This window comes from Pelodiscus sinensis, chromosome 4, assembly GCF_049634645.1.
Source record: "Pelodiscus sinensis isolate JC-2024 chromosome 4, ASM4963464v1, whole genome shotgun sequence".
In the NCBI taxonomy this organism is placed as follows: Eukaryota; Metazoa; Chordata; order Testudines; family Trionychidae; genus Pelodiscus; species Pelodiscus sinensis.
The window spans coordinates 116982628-117003202 of NC_134714.1; the positions used below are offsets into that span (position 1 = coordinate 116982628).

General features: G+C 47.9%; 1 protein-coding gene across 1 annotated transcript in view; it reads left to right on the forward strand.

Annotated features, from left to right (window-relative positions):
* The first annotated feature begins 209 nt into the window (after positions 1–209).
* Positions 210–20575, forward strand: part of DUSP8 (dual specificity phosphatase 8) — a 96429-nt gene continuing 76063 nt past the window's right edge. Inside the window, exon 1 of the mRNA XM_075928195.1 lies at positions 210–522. The gene's annotated coding sequence lies outside the window, so the exon portion shown is untranslated. The remainder of the gene's footprint in view (positions 523–20575) is intronic.

The following is a 20575-nucleotide window of genomic DNA, read 5'->3' on the forward strand; positions in this document are numbered from 1 at the left end:
AGGGGAAAAAAACTAGGCCATTGCCCCTTTTAAACTGCAGCTCTGCCTGCCTGTCTCCCTTTAATCTGCACCCAAAGCCCCAGGATCAGAGGCTGACGTCACCCTGCCCCTGAGCCTCCCTCTCTGATTGGCTGGGGGTGACGTCAGGTGCTTTTTTTTCAAGGCATGACCTCATCCTCAGTTCATTTTTAGTTCTAAAGTGCAACCTTCTGTCTTCCTGGATCCCTTCAGCCCGGTTAATGCTTATCTGTGCCATCCTCCCCCAACGCCCCTTCCGTGCAGGGCCATGCCTGCCCCACACTCAGTGGGCTAGTGTTATGCCTACATTGCAGTGGGAGTGCATGTGTGTGTTTGCAAGGGGCTAGGACTTGCATCATCAGCACTTGCAGCAGCCTGGCAGTGCTTCTCATTTGATCATCCTGTAATTGCGTTGAATTATCCTGGCGAATGTGCAGAACTCTGCAATCAGCTGGAGCACCTCAGGAGCGCTGATTCCCCCGGCTGCAGAGGAAGTGCGGCAAGGTACGTGTTTTAAAAATGTAAGGGACGAAGAGGTGGCTTAGGGCTTCTAATCGTGCTCCGTATCTGAATGACCCTGCAGTAGGTCCTAGGGATCGGAGCCGGGGAGAAAATGCAGATGTAGAGGTGTATTTTGTGTAGCTGTGAATTGCACCTTCCTGACGCCAATTCTGTGTAATGCAACACCCGCACGGATGGGCTGCGCGTGTGTATTTACACGCAGTGCTAGGCTCAGGAAGATGCAGTCGCTGGTGCGTGTATTGGTGAGCAGAAGGCACGCGTTGGAGGCAGTATTTGGGGAGATGGAAGGGTGCGTCTTGTGTTACCCAGAGCTGGTAACGAAACAGTGTGAATTTTTGCACAACACTCACCTGGTGCGCGCGCACGCACACACACACACACACAAACATCCCGTGGTGGGTGCTATTGTAATGGAGGGAGCTGCTGACAGGGAGCTACGTGCTTATGCCAGGGCGGTACTTTTGATAGGCGGCCTCACAAAATCCTGCAGGGTGCAAATCAAATGACATGATCCGCCCGCGTGCACGGAGGGGGGAGGAGAACATATGTTTGCGGTTTGCTGGTCTAATACCGTGGGGTTTTACAGAAGAGCCGGGCTCCAATTTGCCTGGGCTTTGCAGGCGCTGACTTACCAGTGTGCTCCCTCCTGGGCCCACCCGCTTGGGAGGCTGGTGTGAACGAGCCTGCGGTTTCTTAAGGATGTGTCGCCTTAGTGTTTGGAGGGAAGAGGCATATGGGGGCTTCCTTGCCATTGCTCGCAGGGCGCTGCTAGTGACCAAGGAGTTAAGCTTGCCCCTTACAATTATTTCCCCGCATTGGCAGGATGGAGCATGAGCTGCGTGTGTGCTGTGATTCAGCACCGAGGGCTGGAAGTGTTGAGATGAAAGATTCCTGGGTTGTGTGTGTGTTTTCCTTATTGGTTAATATATCCCTTTACACAATAAATTCCTGGTCAGTACTTAAAAGCTGACGTCAGTGCTTCAGTCTGCATTAGGGGAGCTGCAGGGCTGTAATTTGTGGTTTTGTTGTGAGGAAGGAGGTGCTGCAGCACTCTCTTCTGTTAAGGACGTTTGGATGTGCTTGCTGGGTGCAGCCCATGATGCATGTTTATTTGTATTGCAACAGAGGCTAAAGAATCTCAGCCCCATTGTCCTTAGTGGTGTGAACATACAGACATACCCATCAAAAAAAATCAGTTCCCTGTCCTGAAGAGCTTGCAGTCAAAAATAAGCTGCAGACTTGTAGCCAGAGAGGAAGTTTCAGACATACAGGCAGAACGGTAACCGGGTTAGCCGTGTTAAAACCAGATAAGTCTTAAGATCACAATGTTAAAGATTTTGATTGGCCACCTGATGCTTTTTCAGCCGGGTAACAGGCACTCTCACTCCTGCAATGAGTTTGTCAGTGACCGTTTGACTTATTTTGGCCTTAGTTTGATAGGAGGTGAAAGCCTGGTTGTCTGCCAGTTAAAACAAACCTGCCCCTCAACACATTTGGAAGCTCTGTACCCAGTAGCTCACGCTAAAGCTTAGCCTTGTCAACACCAGGAAGGGTTTGCTGGTACAGCTATAGCCCTTCCACTTACATTCTTATGTAGAATAAGCTGTACTGGCAAAATGAGACTGGAAGCTCTTCAGAGCAGAGGCTGTCCTTTTTGCACTGTTAGTACAGGTACTATGTTATTACAATAGGATTTTGTCAGTGTCACTGCCTACACCAGGGCTTTTGCTGGCATGGTTATTTTGGTGGGGGGGGTGTGACTTTTTTTTCTCAAGTGACCTGGCTTGGATCTACACTTGAATTTTGACCTGGAGTTAGCTCTAAGTTTGTCAAGTGACTCTGGACACTCCAAAACTGTTTTCCAAGACAACTTCTATTGAACATTGATAGGTTTTTACTCACTGCATCTAGTGCATCTGCCTTGGATGACTTTGTCTTTGCTAGCCTCAGTAGCATGATCACTATAGTCCTCTCCTCTAACATCATGCCTTTAAATCTGAGCCTACACAAGGCCTTAGGTATCTACATTAGTGGCCAGATTTTTCAAAAGCACTTAACAAAGGGAAATGCTGAGCATACCTGAAAATATGGCCCCTAATGCTTATCTGCATAGCACGGAACAAAGGCTGTGAGGTACCCAGCAGACAATAATGTTTGGAGAGAGTTTACAGTCTACCTTTGGACACCACACAGCTCATGATAGTAAAATACAATAGGCGTTAGGATGAAACTTCTTAGTCATCCATCTCCCTTGTTGCCAAATGACCTCTCGGTAAACTGGAGAGCCCTACATTTAAAAACCAAACAACCTTTGGGGACGAAATACATTCCTTTCCCCAAACTGAAGAAGCTTCTCATGGTATGAGTGGGATGCAGCTAGATTCCACCTCATTTCCTCCCAGCCTTATCAACAGATGCAGCTCTAATGTGTACACAGCTATGAAGTGGTTAGATTTGGCCCCCCTCTGAGTTTTTGTAAGGGTGTCTGAGCCAAATCCTCCACCGCTGTGAAGCTGGGTAGCACCTGGCTCCAAAAGGGGTGAGCGATCTGTGCTAAGGTGCATGTGATGAAGTAGCAGATGTGTAAAGATGAACTAAAGTGCTTGGAAAGCGGCATTTTATTTAGTCTCCCAATGTCTTTGCTTTATGACCGCTGCTCATAGGCACCTATCATCACTATTGTATTTGAACTGCTTTTGGGAATTGAAACCAATTGAGAAGAAGGTGGCGATTGAGGAAGGGATCTAGTAAATAATGGCTTATGCTGATGAGGGATGGAGTGGAGGTGGATGAAAATAGTCTAAGCCTTTGTAGATCTTTTATCCTGGGCTGTGAGTTTAAGGGCAACATTAACTGGAGAAGGGGAATCAACAGAAACAAATGGTTCTCTAGCTTCCTTTCTGTTTAGCAAATTGCTGCACACTAATACACCAGGGCATTTCATGGCTTTGAAACTGCTGAGCGCAAAACCTTTGTGGTGATTGCTTTTAATACTGGGGTCCTGCCAGGGAGGAGTACGCATTGCACGAAAATGCTGTTTGCATCCTAATGGCTGCACGGTTTTAAAACCTGCTTTTCAAGCCCTCGATTTTTTTTTTTTTTTAAGATGCACCTGTCACGCCTGATGCAAAGTGGGAAGAGATGCCTGACCTAATCTAGAGCGGGTGGGGAAGGGAGGTGAACAGGCAAGATAATTCATCTGATAAGGAGATAAATTAGCTCTTCTCAGGCGTGCTTGCGAAAATCTCTAGAGAAGTCCCATGTATTTAGGAATGTGGTTTTCAATCTGTAGATCACAGGACCTTGGATATCTGCATATTTTATCTTAAGATTTCCAAAGGGGTCCTTCCATTGGAAATTTTGTAGGGTCCGCAAATGAAAATTGTTGAAAACCACAGGCTTACAGAGCATCTACGTTGCAAAAGACTGCGTACCGAGGCACTGTGTGATTACACAGTAACATTGCATTTCTGTCCTAACACGGCTTGTTCCCCGTTGGGTGTACAGAGCTAAAGCTGTGGTTGGGCTGTGTACAGTAGTTACAGCAGGTTGCAGTCTTATGCATGTAGGCGAAGCCGGATGCTCCCAGTTATACTGTAATGACCCAGCACCTCCAGTGTAGTAAACATAATCATGTTAATAGTCACGGAAGCTGGAATGCTTTTCTGAGTGCTCTTCTAACATGGCTTTGTCCTGTCCACATGCACAAACCACATTCAAGGCTAGTTTAGCTGCAGTGCAATGCAACCTATATTGAAACCAGTGGCATAGCCAGAAGGGCCTACTTGGGTGAGACCAGACTTCAGGGGGGTGGGCAAGAATGGGGGATGGGGAGGAGCAGAACAGGAGGTAAGCCCTGACACCTCTCCCCAACCGGAGTGCTGAAGTGGAGCTATGTGAGCCTCAGGGGGTGGGCCTGAATGCAAAGTGGGTGGTCCATGGCCCACGCAGGCCCACCCATGGCTACGCCCTGATTGAAACAATAGCTTTTTTGTTTAAACTTGGCGAGCAGAGCCATTATAGATCATGAGGAGTATTATTGAGCCATGGCTGAAGCACACAGTTGTGCTACCAATTCTTCTTATAGGCTTGTGTAAGGGCCAGCAGCTATCCCTTTCTGCTCCAGGAGCTGTGTATAGAAGTTCTGCCTCTTGTGGGAAATCACACTCACAGTGTTGCCATGAGGGTTCTCAGGCAAGGCCCATGTGGATTAGAGGGACAAAACATAAGAAAGGCCATACTGGGTCAGACCAAAGGTCCATCTAGCCCAGTATCCTGTCTGCCGACAGTGACCAATACCAGATGCCCAAGAGGGAGAGAACATAACAGGGAATCATCACATGATCCCTCTCCTGTCACCCACCTTTAGAGAAACGGAAGCTGGGGACACCATTCCTACCCATCCTGCCTAATAGCCATTGATGGATCTAATCTCCAGGAATCTAGCTAGCTCTTTTTTGAACCCTGTTTAAGTCCTAGTCTTCACATCGTCCTCTGGCAAGGAGTTCCACAGGTTGACTGTGCACTGAGTGAAGAAACATTTTCTTTTGTTTAATTTTTAACCAGCTAAAACCATACATCAGCACTTGTCTACCTAGATAAATTGGTAAGCATGGCTATAGCAGAGTAAGTGAATGTGGTATAGCTGTACCACTACTTTCTTGCCTAGACAAGCCGTAAGAGAAGAGGAAGCCTGAACTAATGTGGAGATAGATGATAAAGAATGGAGTAAGTTTTCTACAGCCTCACTTTCAAAACTTTGACCATTGTGACTCACAAAGGCAGAAATGGCCAGATACTTTGAGTGCCCAACCTGAGATGCTCTGTAGGGGCCTGATATTTAGAAAGTGTTGAGTACTCGTCCTTTCAAATTCAGGTCCTATGAAGGCATCTCAGATTGGGGTAAGTAGTCTAGAACCATTAGGCACGCCTGAAAATCTTGCCCTATTACGCCAACATTTTTATAAGAATAGACAGCAAGAGCTGGTGCTAGGGTTAATGTTTGGTTTGTGTGGCATGGAAGTTAAATGGCCTCTGAAACAAATAACAGAAGCTGCGTCTACACAAGTGGGTTTGTAGGTCAGGGGTGCGGAAGAACCCACACCCCTGACTGATGTTAGTTATACCAACAAAAGCATTGTTATGGACGGTGCCGTGTCAGTGGGAAAGCATCTCCCATTGGCATAGAGCAGCTACGCAGAAGACTTTACAATGACGCAGCTGCAGCAACACAGCTGTGCTTCTGTAAGGTCCGAAGCGTAGACATAGCCCTAGCGTATTAGTCACCGGGCTGGTGTTAGAAGCATTTCCCTGACACCCTCTTTGTTTCCTGTCCCTACCCCCAATGCATGTAGTCTTCCAAGTGTTCTCTAGGCACAAAATGCCCAGATGGTTCCTGTTTGCCAAGCCACCACCCTCTCCTCACTCACATCCTTAATCTGTATTCGCTTCCTCCACGTTACCTACAGAGAGATGTTTGGGTCCTACCCAACCCATGCTTATGTGGCCATCAAAATGAGCACATACCTAATTTAGGGATGCTGTGCTCTGATTGTAATTTATCTTTGCTCACTGTAGTATGTGTGTGTGTATTTTCTCTACTTGTCTCATCTAAAATAAACCTCTCTTTGGGGCTGAGACCTTTGGCTCCTTTGGAATGCCTGTAGAGCACTGAGGTGCTGGAACAGCAGTTGGCAGGCAGCAGTCTCTCCATAGCATTTCCATGTGATGAGTTCGTGGGCTTCACATCCTGAGTTCTGAAAGTAAAAACCAAGTTGCGGAATGACTAAACACCAGGAGAGAGGAACCTTTTTCTGACCCACAGAAAAATCAGCTGGGGCCCATGCAAAGGTGAAGGGAGGGGGGAAAAAACCACTGACCCCCAACTGAGAAGGGGAGAGACTAGGATCTGGGGTGAGGCCAAAAATGAGGGGTTTGATGTATGTGGGAGGGGGCTGCTGGATAGCAGGCTTGGGGAGTGGGGTCTGAGTGGGAGGTAGGGTGCAGGAGCAGCCTGGGACTGAGGGGTCTGGGTGGGAGAGAGGGTACAGGAGCAGAGTGGAGGTCTGGGCAATGGGGAACGCTTATCTGGCACAGCTCCCCAGGGACATGTCCCAAGCTGTTCCCAGGCACTGCCCCTTGCTGCTCCTATTGGCTGCAGTTACGGCCAATTGGAGTAGTGTGGGAAAAGCCTGCAGCAGCCAGGGAAAGGGGGAGCGATAGCATCCGGAGCCGCTTCCTCTCCGACCGCAGAGCCTGTGGGTCAGATCCAGCCTTGGATTGACTGACTTGAACCCTCCAAGGTTTAGGGCTCCACCCCTCTTTCCCCCAAAGCAGCAAACCAGTTGGTGCTGGTGCGTGGGTTCTACGGGGACCTGCATGGCGGTGTGGGGCTAGAGCACCAGCAATGTTTCCCCAGTGCTGGGAGGATAGACCTGAGCCTTGGGGGCTGGATCCAGGTAAGCTGGGGGCCGTGTCTAGAGCATCCCTGATAGCTGTCTATCCAACCTGCCCTTAAATATCTCCAGTGATGGCGGTTCCACAGCCACCCAAGCAACTTATTCCAGTGTTTAACCACCCTGACAGATAGTTTTTCACAATGTCCAACCTAAACCTCCGTTTCTGCAATTTTAAGTCCATTGCTTCTTGTCCTATCCTCAGTGGCCAAGGAGAACAGTTTTTCTCCCTCCTCCTTGTAACACCCTTTTAGATACTTGAAAACTGCTATCATGTCCCCTCTCAGTCTTCTCTTTTCTAAACTAAACAAGCCCACTTCTTTCAGTCTTCCCTCATAGCTCATGTTCTCGAGACTTTAATCATTCTTGTTGCTCTTCTCTGGACCTTCTCCAATTTCTCCACATCTTTCTTGAAATGTGGTGCCCAGAACTGGACACAGTACTCCAATTGAGGCCTAATCAGCGCAGAGTAGAGCAGAAGAATGACTTCTCATGTCTTGCTCACAATGCTCTTGTTAATGCATCCCAGATTCATGTTTGCTTTTTTTACAACAGTGTCACACTGTTGACTCATATTTAGCTTGTGGTCCACTATGACCACTAGATCCCTTTCAGCAGAACTCCTTCCTAGACAGTCGCTTCCCATTCTGTATGTGTGAAACTGATTGTTCCTTGTAAGTGCAGTACTTTGCATTTGTCCTTATTAAACTTCATCCTGTTTACCTCAGACCATTTCTCTATTTTGTCCAGATCATTTTGAATTATGACCCTATCCTCCAAAGCACTTGCAACTCCTCCCAGCTTGGTATTATCTACAGACTTAATAACTATACACCCTATGCTATCATCTAAATTGTTGATCAAGGTATTGAACAGAACCGGTCCTGTAATAGTCCCCTGAAGAACCCCACTTTTTATGCCCTTCCGGCATGATTTTGAACCATTAATAACTACTCTCTGAGAACAGTTATCCAGCCAGTTATTCACGCACCTTATAGTAGCCCCGTCTAAGGAAATACAATCTAGTTTATTGATAAGAAGGTCATGTCATACCGTGTCAAATGCCTTACTAAAATCTAGGTATACCACATCCACTGCTTCTCCCTTATCCACAAGGCTTGATATCCTGTCAAAGAAAGCTATCAGATTGGCCTGGTATTTGTTCTTTACAAATCCATGCTGGCTGTTACCTATCACCCTATTATCTTCCAGATGTTTGCAGATGAATTCCTTAATTACTTGCTCCATTATCTTCCCTAGCACAGAAGTTAAACTGGCTGGTCTGTAGTTCCCTGGGTTGTTCTTTTTTCCCTTTTTATTGATGGGCACTGTATTTGCCCTTTTTTAGCTTCTGGAATCTCTCCTGACTTCCATGATTTTTCAAAGGTGATAGCTAAAGGCTCAGATATTTCCTCTATCAGCTCCTTGACTATTCTAGGAAGCATTTCATCAGGCCCTGGTGACTTGAAGGCATCTAACTTTTCTAAGTAATTTTTATCTTGTTCTTTTTAAATTTTATCTTCTAAGCCTACCCCATTTCCACTAGCATTCATTGTTAGGCATCCTATCGCCATCAGTCTTCTTGGTGAAAACCAAAACAAAGAATTCATTAAGCACTTCTGCCATTTTCAAGTTTCCTGTTATTGTTTCTCCTGCTTCACTGAGCAACGGGCTTACCCTGTCCTCAGTCTTTCTCTTGCTTCTAATATATTTGTAGAACGTCATCTTGTTACCCTTCATGTCTCTAGCTAGATTTAGCTCATTTTGTGCCTTTGCCTTTGTAATCTTGCCCCTGCATACTGGCATTTTCATCCTTTTTAATTTGACCTCTTTTCCACTTTGTATATGACTCCGTTTTGATTTTTAGATCATGTAAGATCTCTTGGTTGATCCAACATGGTCTCCTGCCATACTTTCTATCTTTCCCACTGAGTGGAATAGTTTGCTTTTGGGCCCTTAATAATGTCTCTTTAAAAACTGCCAACTCTCTTCTGTTGTTTTTCCTCTTAGCCCTGCATGAGAAGCAAGACTGGACCAGAACATTTTGGCACTGAGGCAGGGAGCTCAAATGATGCTCCCATGCCCCCTTGCTTGGGCCAAAACTTTGAAAGGTCTCAATTCTGCCTTATTCCTGTTCTACTCCTCTCATGCACTCTACCAGCTCTGTGCATCTAGAGCAGAGAGAATACATATGCACCAGCAACAGACACAATTTTCTATGCTCGGTCCTAGTGGTGCCCGGCCGCCTCAGGGTAAGGCCAGCCTTGTTCTCATGGGACTTTACCTACCAGCTCTCTGAGTTTTCTAAATCTGCCTTCCTGAGATCCATTGTCTCTATTTTGCTGTTCTTCCTTCTACCATTCCTTGGAGTCATGAACTCTGTGATTTCATGGTCTCTTTCACCCAAGGTGCCTTCTACTTTCAAATTTTCAACCAGTTCCTTCTCTTTGTTAAAATCAAATCAAGAACAGCTTCCTCCCTAGTACCTTCCTCAACCTTCTGAAATAAAAAATCATCTCCAGTGCAGTCCAAGAATGTATTGGATAATCTGTGCCCTGCTGTGTTAGTTCCCCAGTGTACGTCTGGATAGTTGAAATCCCCCATCACCACTAAATCCTGCCCTTTGGATGATTTTGTTAGTTGTTTAAAAAAAGCCTCATGCACTTCTTCTGCCTGGGTAGGTGTTCTGTAGTAGACCCTCTAGCATGACATCCCCCCATCAGTACTAGGGTTCTGGATTAGATAAACCACTGGTCTGATCCAGTAAGAGCACCCCACTGGAACTCTTGACATCTGCCTTCCTTCCCTCCCAGCACTTGCCCTGAGCCTTGCTGTTGACCTTACCACGTCTTTCCTGTTATTCTCTGGCTACTAGTGAGAGTCCTCCAACTAGTAGGGGTATGGTATGCCTACATCCATCATTAATTATAAAACTTAAAAAATAATTCTTTAAGGAATATTGTGGCAAAAAGTTAGAAAACTTATACTTCAACTGAGGTTATGGAGCACCATAATCCCAACTACATATTCAAAATGATGGGGACTAATTTAGCTACAACCACTCAATAGAGAGATCTTGGAGTCATTGTGGATAGTTCTCTGGAAAACATCCACTCAATGTGCAGAGGATGTCAAAAAAGCAAACAATGTTAGGAATCATTTAAAAAGGGATTGAGAATAAGACAGAGAATATCTTATAGCCTCTATATAAATCTGTGATATGTCCACATCTTGAATACTATGTACGGATGTGGTTGCCTCATCTTAAAGATATATTGGCATTGGAAAAAGTTTAGAAAAGAGCAACAAAACTGACTAGGGGTTTGGAACAGTTGCCATATGAAGAGAGATTAAAAAGACTTGGACTTTTCAGCTTAGAAAAGAGGAGGCTAAGGGGGAGATATGATAGAGATCTATAAAATCATGACGTGGAAAAAGTGAATACAGAAACGTTATTTACTTGTTCCCATAACATCAGAACTGGAGGACACCAAATGAAATTAATAGGTAGCAGTTTTAAAACAAACAAACAAAAGGAGGTTTTTCTTCATGCAGAACACAGTCAACCTATGGAACTCCTTGCCAGAGGATGTTGTGAAGACCAGGATTTTAACAGGGTTCAAAAAATAACTAGATCAATTCATGGAGGTTAGGTCCATCAATACTTATTAGCCAGAATGGCTCTTTGCCAGGAGCTGGAAATGGATGACAGGAGAGGGATCACTTGATGATTACCTGTTCTGTTCATTCCCTCTGGAGCACCTGGCATTGGACACTGTTGGAAGACAGAATACTGGACAAGATGGACCTTTGGTCTGACCCAGTATGGCTGCTCTTATGTTCTTAGAAATTATGGTGAAATTAGACCAAGCTTTAAATCCATTTATCCAGGCACTCACGGTCCCTGTTTCAAAGTGAGTGAAACAAGAGTGCAGGTAAGGCTTGGATTTCATAAACTGTTCAGCAGCCATTTGGTTCCAAACCCTTTTAGACAGCCCTGACACTTCACAGGGGAAGTAAAAAGGGTCTGTCCATCTCCAGAGCAGTCTAATACATACAAACCAATGGTGGACAAATCGGTCAATGGGCTGGATTGAGCAGCCCTTGTTTTGGAGCTCCTTATTAATCCCACTTATTTTCTCTGCATTGTGTCTGGAATGTGGTGTTATTTATTCCAACTTCATCTGTCTTGGCCAGCAGCCCTCCTTGGAATACAGCTGGCTGCATGCTGAACCCTCAAGCTGTTGGGTTGAGAGCTGGTTCAGAGATGGTGCCAGCACTTCTGACTTCAGGCCACTTAATGAATGCATGAAAATTATAAGTACCCAAACCATTTTGCTAACTTTGCTTTGTTCAATGTTCCCTCCCCAGGGTGTGAGGAGAGGGGTTGCAGTGACCTGGCTAAAGCCTAGCAAAGATCAAGTGTGTGCTGTAGACCTGGTCAGGCTCCATTGACTTCAGTGGACCCATGATTGAGTCCTGTACAGTAGCCTCTCCCAGCTCTGTAGTCCCTCTTGGCAGAGACCCAGAACTTGAGCACAGGCTCTCAGTACAGCCAGCACAGGCTCAGCTCTTATTTCCTTGTTTCCTGCTGTGCAGCGTGTGCTCTCCTGAGCCTGGTGGAATGCAGCAGCCCAGCCAAGTGGCCCAGAGGAGCTCGGGATTCTGGTGTCGACCTGTTCAGGCCCAAAATGTCTCCCACAAAGAGTTATACATTGTTGGGTGGAAGGCAGAGAAAAGGCAGAATAGCCACTGATTGGGATGTTACATTTAGAGTAATTAACTAATTGTATAGTCAGTTGGATTTCCATTGACTGTTCGATTAGTCTATAAGGGTGCCTCCGCCTTTGAACTGTAACAAGAGCCTTTGCTACAGTTCAAAAGCAGATGCCCCGCAGGGAGTGCAGGTCAGTGGGGACTCTCCCACTGGCCCTGCGCTCCCTGTGGTGCCTGAGTCTTTGAAATGTACAAGAACCCCAATGGGGCTCTTGTATATTTCAAAAGCAGAGTCACAGCAGAAGTGGCGCGAGCGGAATCATAGAGCTGAAAGAGACCTCAGCAGGTCATCAAGTCCAGCCCTCTGCTCTAGGCAGGACCAATCCCAGACTGCCTCAGTCCCTGCTTGCGCCATTTCCTGCTGTGCCTCTACCTCCCCTGCCCCCCAGGGAGACGGTGCTGCGGGAAACCGGCTTTTAAGCCAGCTCCCCGCTGTACCGACTCCTGCTCCCCCTCTTGCTGCCTCTCTCTGATAGAGGCAGCAAGGGGGGGATGTGACTAGTCACATTGCTAATTTACTAGTCGCTTCCATCCCTAGCCACTGAATCCAAAGTTAAACTGAGCATCACGCAAACTTAATACATCAATTTAGATGGCTGCATATGCATTCACTGAGGCTCTGCACACGCTCACGAAGCAGTTCTATGGTGCTATTAAATGCAGGTGGAGCTGGGTATTCTCTTCTGTCCCTAACCAATGACGTGTCATTGCACGTCTCTCTGCAATGGGTATCTTTCCATTTTGGCTGCCTTTATTTCCTTTTCCAACTGCCAGCACAGTCCTTTTCCAGGAAGCAGTTGACACACAGGTGAGCTTGGGCTATGGTAGAGAAGTGGAGAGGAGAAAGAACTGATGTTATTGGGCTGAGGGGCAGCTACAAGTCCTAAAGGACAACATTTCGTAAATGCTGGTCATGACACCTGCTGACGCTCTGATATTGGAACTGGCCGGATCATGATGTCGGATCAGATAACGGTTCTGTTGCACACCACGATATCTGAAACAGCCTGGCAAAATCATGTGTGCCTTGAAAAGTAAACACCCCCTGACACTGAGAGGGAGAACAGAGGTAAGCAGCCTCTCCCTCTTTTGCAGGCGAACTAGTTAATGAATGAAATACTTTTTTGCCAGCTACAGTAAACTTCCCATAATCCGGCACCTTTAGGACCCAGAGGGTGTGAGATTATCAAATATGCCGGACTATCGGAAGGGGGGGCTATGAAGGGTCTGGGGTGGGGTGGGAGGGTTGCCACCCCAGACTCCTCATAGCCCCCCCTTCCGATAGTCCAGCTCTGCCCCAGGTGTCCCCGATTCAGCTGCTGCTGGTCAGTTTCAGCAGCGGCTGAATCGGGGGTGCCTGCGGCAGAGCAACTGGGGTGCTGCCAGTTTGGTCCCGCAGCGCCAAGGGGTGGCGCTATGGGACCAACTTGGCAGCACCCCAGCTGCTCTGCCCCAGGAGTCCCCAATTCAGCCACTGCTGAAACTGACCAGCGGCTGATTCCGGAAAGCCTGGGGCAGAGCAGCTTGGCGCTGCAGGACCAACCCGGCAGCACCTCAGCTGCTCTGCCCGCGGCTTCCCCGATTCAGATGCTGGTCAGTTTCAGCAGCGGCTGAATTGAGGAAGCCGGGCACAGAGAAGCTCCAAGTGTCCGGCTGCCCGGAGCACTTCCGGGTTCCCGATGGTGCCGGACCATCAGGAGTGCCGGAACATTGGATGCCGGACCAATGGAGTTTTATTGTATTACACTAATGGGTCCTCCAGAGAGGGTGTTGTGCTGGAAAGTGGGGCAAAAATTAGATTTCTTATTCAGGAAAGAGAACCCGCATGACAACAGTAAGTCCTGACTGTGTGTGGCCACTTCCCATAACCTGGCCTGGGATGGACAGGAGGGGTGGAGGAGAGATGTCCCTTAGTTTGACCTCTCTGACTTCAGAGTGACCAAACAAAACCACCTTATAATAAATCACAAGGGTGAAGCAAAAAGGAGAGCAGAATATCTCTGCATACCTGATGTTCCTTGTGTGACCTGATGTATTTTCTAGAGAGAGGTGAGCCACTCAAAGCCACCCCTCCTAGATTTTCTTTTGTGGGTCTGGTAGCAGGCGAGAGCCTGAAATGCAAAGAACCACACTGTTCCACTGCATTGGGGTAAACTTTCTTTTGGCTTGCAGGAGTTGTGCAGGATGTAAACAGAGCTAAACACCTTAAAGCCTATGTGACAAGGTTTGTGGATCTGCAATCCCTCAGGAAATAGCAGTGTATGTGTGTTCTTGGGGGGGGGGGGGGGGTTAAGTTGAGTTTAATTTCTGGGTTTTATGATGCCTAGAACCGCTACCTTAGTGCATATAACATCCTGCGACAAGAAATATCCATATGCCTTTGGATTTAGGACCTCAGTTAGACTCTTACAGAAAATGCAATGTGCAAATTGCTAATGCGTGTTTCCCATTTTATGGTTCTTGGTGCACAATTTGAATCTCAGACGTACAGATCTAGGTGGACCATGACCCATTTGCCGTGTAGAGTGGTCTATGCAAAGCCCAGGCTGTTCTTGTTCCTCACCATCTGTTCCTGCCCCCCATTAAAACACCAGAAAGAAATTATTATAAGACTGGGAGGTGGGAATTAAATGATCAAGCAAAAGAAATGCAGCAGCATGGGGGTGGGGGTGGGCGGACAGAAACAGGGAGTAACCTCCAGCCAGCAGCTGGTGCCTGAGCCTGCCTGCATTCAAGTGGAGCAATGACTGCCACTGAGTTGCCGTGCTGTGCCAGAAATGGACGTTCTCCTTCCAGATTTCTTAAGGCCATAGTGCCTAACCTGTTCTGAAGAAGTAACCACTACAGTAGCGAGCTGGTCACACTCAGCCGGCCAACTAGCCACAGCTAAATAGCCGCATGTGGCTAGTGTGTTGGACACCATGGTTTTAAGGTGTTCTGTGATTTGTTTGCACAGATGGTGGGCTGCCCTGAGAGCACTACAACTTGTGTTTAGCCTTGGCCTTAAGGTAGGGGAGGTCAGGCTGTATAAAGGACCATGGATAGCGATGATTGGAGGTTCTTGAGCAGTCTCAAGTGTGAGATGAGTGTGGTGGCTTTTCCTTATCTGTCTGTCTCTATCCTGAATCCTCTCCTTGGTTACATAGGGCATTGGACTGTGAGTTAAAAGACATGGCTTCTTTGCCCAGATCTCTCTCCAATTTTCTGTGTGACCTTGGGCTGTCCAGTTCCCCCATCACCCTTTCTCTGATCTGATCTACTTTGATTGTAAGCTCTTGCTGTGTATTTGTACTGGGCTTAGCTCTATGAGGCCCTGAACTGGGTTGGGATCTCTCTAGGCTGCACTGTAGTACCTACATATCTCTTGATGTGGAATTGCTCTCCAGTGGTTCTCCTAATTCATAGATATGAAGGCTAGAAAGGAATTTAAGGTCATCTAGTCTCTGACCCCCTCCATAGCACTGGCCATTTAAATTCATCCATTATTGACACCAATAACTTGATTTTGACTGAAGCATAGTTCCAGAAAGACATCCAGCTTTGATGTGAAGACTTCAAGAGATGGAGAATTTGCACTTCCTGTGGCAGTTTGTTCCAATGATTAATCACCCTCTCTGTTAATATTTGTGCCTGACTTCTTGAGGTGGGAAGGCAATTCCCTGCAGTCAGATTCTTTCTGTTTGTTTTGAGGAAATCCCTCACTTATACAACCTTGAGGCAAGTCCTTTTGTCATGCCGGGGAAATAAAATATCATCAGTAGGGCTTTTAATGGCCATTTGTTCTCATGAGCCTCTTTGGGGGAAAAGGTGGGCCAGTCAACTTTGCGATGGTGTTTCAAGGTTCCTCTAAGGAGGATCCTCAACTAGTGGTGTGTTAACTGAAATGACTGTCCCTTCTGAGCGGGAATTCCCTGAAGTGGTGCTGAATATCCTTTTTTAAAGGGCCTCCTAAACGGCTGCTGACAAGTGCCACTGCTATGATGGCCCTTGGAGATGTAACACTTCCTCCTCCCATCACCACCCCAGAGTCCTAACGTGCCCCATCCTTGCTGTGCATGTAGATGTCTTTCTGGGAAGCTGTGGCTGCCCTTTAACCCACTGGCTACATCTACACTGGCACCTTTTTCCGGAAATGCTTAAAACGGAATAGTTTTCGTTATAAGTATTTCCGGAAAAAGAGCGTCTACATTGGCAGGCTGCTTTTCCGGAAAAGCCCTTTTTCCGGAAAAGCGTCCGTGGCCAATGTAGACGCGCTTTTCCGGAAAAAAGCCCCGATCGTCATTTTCGTGATCGGGGCTTTTTTACGGAAAAGACTATTGTGCTGTCTACACTGGCCCTTTTCCGGAACAGTGTTCCGGAAAAAGGACTTTTGCCCAAGCTGGAGCAGCATAGTTTTTCCAGAAAAACACTGACAATTTTACAGTAGATCGTCGGTGCTTTTCTGGAAATTCAAGGGCCAGTGTAGACAGCTCGCAGCTTATTCCGGAAAAGCAGTTGCTTTTCCGGAATAAGTGGCCCAGTGTAGACACAGCCCCTGTGTATGTCTTTAGCCTTGGAAGCCTCCCCCCCCCAAAAAAAGGAACTGGAGGTGGGGAACGGCTATAGGCTGGTTTGTGACAAAGGAGGTGGAAGCAGCCTCTCCTCTTCTCTGTGAGTTCAAATCCCAAGCAGGGCATTCCCTCCCTGCCTCTCCATCCCAAGCCGATTGTTAGGATTGGAGTTGCCCTGGCAGTGCCGGTGCTATTAAGATGGGGCCAAGGCTCTTGCTGCTTCCTCGGTGCCTACACTGCAGAGCAACCCAGTTAATATCTCCATAGGGCTTGAGACGCAGCTGTTGCCTGGCAGCTACATGGTTGCTGTGGAAACCAGAGGTGCTAACTTGTTAATGAGCCCCATGTCTCTGATTGCTGCTGCTGCAAAATACTAGTAATTAGTAACAGTCCCCTGATTTAGGGATCCCTCAGATAGTGTGAGCTCGCGGAGGGGGGTTACTAAGTACCGATGTACGAGGAAGGCTAGGGAGGGGGGGAATCTTGGCAGCCATGCCAGAATTTACATCTTAATAAGCACCTGGAGAGCTCTGGCGCTTAAATGATTCTGCCGGCGTTTCAGGCCATAAGCTGACAGTTACTTTCTCAGCAATCCTTCCGGCAGATAATCTCCTGCTGACGGCGGAGCCACGAATTACTGACAAGGGCTGCCAATGCCTGTCCCACACACACCTTGAGAGGCTGCTTAGCCCAGTGAGCGGGCAAGGCGCTGGCTGGAGGGGGAAAGGGCCTGAGTTCTGCTGCTGCGTGATGGTCAAATCGCTTGAGCTCTCGGTGCTTCAGATTTCCCAGCAAGGACAATGATGCTTTCCTGGCGTTGTAAAGCACTTTGAGATCCTGGAGGAAAAGCGCTCAGTGGTATCATTGTCCTGGCCCCTTGGGGCCTGATGTGCCCTGATCATGTGTGGTGGGGAAAGCGATTTGCTCCATCATTTGCTTCCTGCCTCGTCCACCCAGTGCAGGACTGTCCCCTGTAGTGTGTACTCCAGTCTTCCCTGCAGCACCCCATCTTCGCTGCAGTTATCGGCTGTTGCCGCTTCTGCCGGCGCGGATCCACTTTAATGGGATGTCCAGTGTGGATGCTGGATCCTGCCCCTTTTGAAATCAATGTGAGTTTTGCTTTTGCTGGGATTACAATCGGAAGGAGCCTTAGATGGCGAGTCTCTGGCATTTCAATATGGCTTTCCAGCAAAGGCGATCTCTGGTAGGAAGTTGTGTGTGTGTTAGGGGAAAGGGGCCCTTTTCATAGTTGGTCCCCTATGCATGCTACCAGCTGAGAAGAGCAAAGGGAGGGAGAGACACCAGATAGTTGTTGACCTTGCTGAGGTACGGTTACCCTTCTGCTGGGCTGAAAAGTTTTCCCTTTCCCTGAGACTTGACTGCTTCATCTGTATTCAGGACTTAGGAGAACCACGAAAGTGGAGCAGCAAGCACGAGGGAGGAGCAGGAGTAGATGGAGAGAGCAGGAACAAAAGGGCCCAAAACAGAGTGGGGCATGCTGAACCCACTACTACTTGTAGTGCAGTTGACTTGCCAAAGATAGCAAGAGCCATTGCAGTGGCACCAGTGTTGGCTCGAAGCAATGGCATGAACTGAAACTGGCTGCTTGGGGCCTGGTTAATGGTTGCTCCCCCAGCACATCTGCAGAGTTCCCCTCATTGACATCCCGCAGCTCAAGACTCTCTCCAGGAGTCGGTGCGGTGCCCTTCCTACGCGCATGTGCCCAGTTGGAGGCCTGGTGCAGGGAGCATTCCAAGGCACAGCAGGGGCGAAGTGGGAGTGGACAGGACTTTCCTATGCCCAGGGGTGGGTTTTTTTGTGCTACTGCGGTGGCCTATGGGTTCCTACTTGCAGCAAGGGTGCAAGATAGCTCAGCCTCTCGGGACCCTCCTATGTGTCTGTAACAGACCCTCCTATGTCTCTGCAACTCAGGAGAGATGAGTTCAGGCTCTCTAGTTCTCCAGACCTTCCTACGTGCATGCCTAGCTTGCCAAGGCAGGTGTGCATCTCGGATGGAGCCAGCCTTAGAGAAGCCATGCAAAACGTCAAACAGTGTACAGGCATATCTGGAATGGATCCCATGCTGTAGTATATGCAGGAGCGCATGGGATGTTAATTATCCCAATTGTGGGGAAATAATATTCTGATTTGGATATTGGGGAGGGGGACCCATATTGTCTAAAAGGAGATGGGTGTTGCTAATATTAAACACCTGCCCATGCGTTGCCCTTCCATGGGGACATGGCTGACAGCCCCTTTTATTGGCAGGGCAGGGGGAAGAAGGATGAGGGCAGATGGCTGCCTGTTCTCCGGACAGCCTCGCCCAGCTCCATGGCCTGAAGGCCAGGTGCTATCTTGTCAGATGTTCTTCAGGATTGCTCACAACTTTCATCTTGAGGCTTCCAGGTAGGGTTGCCAGGTGTCTGGTATTGAACCGGACAGTCTGATATTTTCACCTCCTGTCTGGTTTTAAAAAAAACCTCAGAAAATACTAGACACCTAAAATGTCTGGTACTTTATGATTTTTTTTTCCCAGCCAGGAGGCAAAAATCCCAGGTACTTATAACTTTGGTCCTTTGGTCTCCACTCTTCCCTCTCCCCCCCCCCCCTTTTTTTTTCCTCAACAGAATTTTTCGGGGGCAGGGAGGAGAGGGACGGTGTTCGGTATTTTTTGTTAAACCATCTGGCAACCCTACTTCTAGGCTGGGTGTTTCCCTCAGGAAAGATGTGAAAGATGTGTCTAGGGGGTCCTGCACCAGGAGCAAGAAAAAAGTAGCCGTCTGAGCCCTAAGGTTAAGGTAACGGGTAGCCAAAAATCCTAGCCCTTGAATCTCCACTGAGATTTCCTGCCGACTATAGCCATGTGTGCACCTGAGCAAATGAGCACCCAGTGCAGCACAATTCAGGCTCAGGGAACTGAGGGTTTCGGAGGTATTGCATGGAAATGTTTGGCCCCCACTTTGGCTGGCAGTGAAGGACACGTGCTCCTCAATGTGCACAACATGCGTGCATGTGTGTGGTTAAACTTCCGACCCCGGCACTTTTATTCCACTGACGTGTACTTCAATGCTGTTACACACCAGGGGCAGATCTGCCCCACAGAAGTGTGTGCGCGGGGGGGGGGGAGCATAATGCACATGTTAAGGTGTCTTTTTGTCCCTGAGCAGTAGAATGGCACCTCCTGCCTTGCTGCCCCCATTCAGCTAAGCCTGTGGCCCATCTCCTCATTACAGGCACTTCAGGGAGAGGTGGGATTAAAGGATTATGGTAATGGGCTTCAGGAATGCTCAAGAAGATTAAGGCAGTTTTAATAAACTGATGAGAGAGGGACACCGCTTAGTTTCTGAAACCCCAATTTAGGTTTCGGGTTAACCGTTTTCCCCCCTTTGGAGCTGGTGGCATCCTGCCATGGTGGTGAGTTAACAGGAGACCTTCCAGGGCCTTGCTCACATCCACCAGCCATTCCTGCTCCTTCACTTTGATCCAGTGGGCAAGCTTGTTTTTAGCTGCCAGTCCTACAAGCCCTGTCTGAGATGTACAAGCTCTACTGGGCTCTGTTGGCCTTGCCTACTAGCTTCCCTTGCATCCCTTCCTCACAATCCCCTGCAATTGCTGTCCCCGTTGTATCTCCACTGGATTTGGCGAGGCTGAGAACAATAGCAAAGAGCAGTTAGCAACAGCCATTGGTGTTTTTGCCAGCCCATCAAGGAGACACGCTTGTTTGGGGCTGCACAGCACAGAGGTAAAAGTACCAAGTGCCACCGCTGCTGCTTCCTGGTTGATGCTGAAGCAGGAACTCTGTTCTTGGTGTGTACAGCCCGTAGCACAATGGGGCCTTGATTGCTGATCAGGGTTCCTAGATGTTTCTGTAATGTTAATAACGAGGGCCAGCAGCCTCTGTCTGTGCTACTTACCATCCATACACTAGGCAGAAGCAGTGGTGGGCAGCGTGAGAAATGGGAGGGGAGGAGGAACTAGTGTAAAGATGCAGCATTTTCTGGTTCCTGCATCACCAGCAATAGAGATTCTGAAGACTTTAGCTCAGGGATGGTGCCACCTTCTCTGTTTGGCACCGTGTTGCCACAGCCAGGCATAATTTGATATATTTTTTTGTATTAGCGCCCAAAGTCTACCGCTGAGATTGTGACCTCATTGTGCGTGGCATCCTACAAACATAGGGAGTGTCCCTGCTCCAGCAAACTTACAGTCCAAGACACAGAGGGAGTGAAGGGGGCTCAGAGAGGTGAGGTTGCT